Raw genomic sequence first — 2,739 nt, forward strand, 5'->3', positions numbered from 1 at the left:
GGTCACGGAAGAATAGACCAGTCTTTATCAGATAAAGTAAGAGCCAAGGGAGCTTGTTAATCCTTTCTATATATGCTGTGTGAATGGGGAGAAAAAAGGCCGAAGACAACGATCTCAGGGTTTCTATGGGAATACTGGTCTGTAGATCCACTAGAGTCATGCAGGCAAGTTTAAAGACATCTTATACAGTGCCATATTTTGACATGTTTAATGACAAAATTAATTTCATTAAAAGGAAGGTCCTGTAAAATTCTCAAATCATTAGAAGGTTGCTTAGCACAATCAAACAACAAGAAGGTCTGAACATATTAAACAGTCAGCATGTCTAAAAACAGACTGTGCCTGTTTTTCTTTTTTCGATTTTTTATATATAAAAATGAATATTGCTGGTTTTAATATACATTGTTTTACAGATGTATTAGACCACATGTCAGTAAAAAAAACCACACATTATAGAACTTTTTCAATAACTTTGCTGCATTCACTGAACTGAATGAATGTTTTTATACCCAAATTTGAGCCAGCACTCTGGACCTCTTTGAGACATCAAAAATTAATCAAGAACAGCATTCAATCACTAAAATTAATTTGACTGTTCAGGAATGCAATGAGGAAACTGTAACTACAATCAAAAAATAACAATGTGATTTACTTTTTTTTTCGCTTTTTTGTAAAGCAGTAAATTTGAAAATTAGTGGATAACAACACCAATTATATTCTAGAATGAAAAATATCATTTTGATTAAAGAGCTCGAGCATAATGGTGGAATAATCATTACAGAAACATAAAAAAGAAAGTGAAATTACCAATAGTGGTAAGTTAGGGCAGCTGTGGTCTTTCACTTCTTTGCATCCTGTTCAAAGTGCAAACACACAGAGATCTCTGCTGCGCATAATTAACTCAGACTGCACACATACCTGTAGTCAGTGGTTGTGAAATACCCCACACTCAAAGGTACTAACTCACATATGAAAATTGAACTAAATCTAAGAAAACAATGATCTCAGATACAGGAGGAAATCGCAAAATCTGCCTTCAAGGCTGAAATTTCTCAGCAACTTCTCACCCAAGCTGCTTGTTGTGCATTTCTATAGCCCATTCTGAAAAATCTGCCCAAACTGATCCTCCTTGGTAGTAATCATTTTCTGTCAGTGTGTGTCATGAATCACATGTAAAAATCTATGAGATTGCTAGCAGTAGCTGAAGTCATTGAATATTGTCTCAAAGAAGAAATCCCCATTTCCTGAGCAGTCTTTTGATCAAAGTTTAAAAGAAAATACAAAATGCTAAACTGACTACTGAATTTGGTGCCTTGACTGGCACACATACCATTGTGTGGATGACCCAGGAGGATTTATAAATCAACAGGCTGATCTCTCCATCATGTAAAGATTCCCCCGAGGTCTCTTGTATAAATGGGAGAAAACTTGAGGGCAAATCCAGGAGACAGCATTTCCCAGCTGGCCCGGAATCACCTATTGAACTCCAACAAAAACCAGGAAAAATACTGCCATCGTGCTTGGTTCCCTCTTAGGCACTAGACTGTGATAAATCCTTAAAATGTGCCAAGGTAACGGATTGATAAATGGATGAATGAAATGGATGAACATAGCTAAACATTAAAGATGTTAATTCACTTTTGTTAATATATTACTCAGCCACCCTTTCATAAAAAATAGAGTGTCCTAGAGGATCTACAAATGGTCTACGTGTCTTGGCAGTCATTTGGTGTGGATTCAACAGTTCAGCAGGTATAAAATGATTGAAAACCTACTTAGTGTTTTTTATGGTAGTGTAACTATAAAAAAGCAATGCATTTCATCAGTTGAGTGCCTGCCACATTTTGGCCTCCTACAATAATGTTACTATTCAAAAATGTATTACTTTAAAGTGTCAAGTCACATGGGATAATCTCATTTTTATGACTTGATTTCACACATTTTAAAGAATAGCAGTCACCTAACACTGGGCCAGATTTTATTTTATTTTTTAGGTGTCTGCACCCAAAAGAAAAAAATCCCAGATATGTTATTGTAAGGATTTAAATGATAGTTTTGATGAGGCAATTTAAGGTAAAGTGTGCAGAACAATCAGGAATAAATGAAAAAACAAGGCAGGCATTGATTCCACCTGTTATCATTTTAAAAGAAGTCAAAGAGGATCTGACAGCGATGAAAAGAAAAGTGAAGTTTACAGTCTAGACGGTTCCATATAAAAAGTGAATCAAAAATCAAAGACTTGAGACCAAAGCAGAGCATGTTCCCGTTTCACCTGTCACAGAGTTTCTACCTCGGCTCGTTCTCGATTTTTTTTCTTTTTTTTTTGTCAAAATGTCTTTTTTTCACACCAAGCTTCTAAAACAAGAAGTTGATGCAAGTAACAGTGATGATTACTGAAATCCTTTTAAGCTGCAAATGGCTTAGATTCCTTTTTCCTGCTGTGAACAAGCATTTGCAGAAACACGTGGCCCTTAAATCAAGCGCAGCCTCGTGGGGGTTTTCAAAAGTCTGTGTTCTTAACAGGTGATGCATTAGGGGATTAACCTGCTGTGAAAGCAGATTTAATATAGTCAGAAAATGGACATGAAATGTACACACTTCATCAGTGAAGAGTCGCTAGCACCTGTTAGCACCTGAAGGGTTAGAAATTAAGGAAATTAAATGACAGGCTCCTAGAAGGTTGACTATTACGGGCAGCGCCGTGTGTCATTAATTCAATTTAATGGCAAAATGAAGAGT

Source organism: Pundamilia nyererei, unplaced genomic scaffold, assembly GCF_000239375.1.
Source record: "Pundamilia nyererei isolate P.nyererei 1_Seehausen unplaced genomic scaffold, PunNye1.0 scaffold00037, whole genome shotgun sequence".
NCBI classification, from domain to species: Eukaryota; Metazoa; Chordata; class Actinopteri; order Cichliformes; family Cichlidae; genus Pundamilia; species Pundamilia nyererei.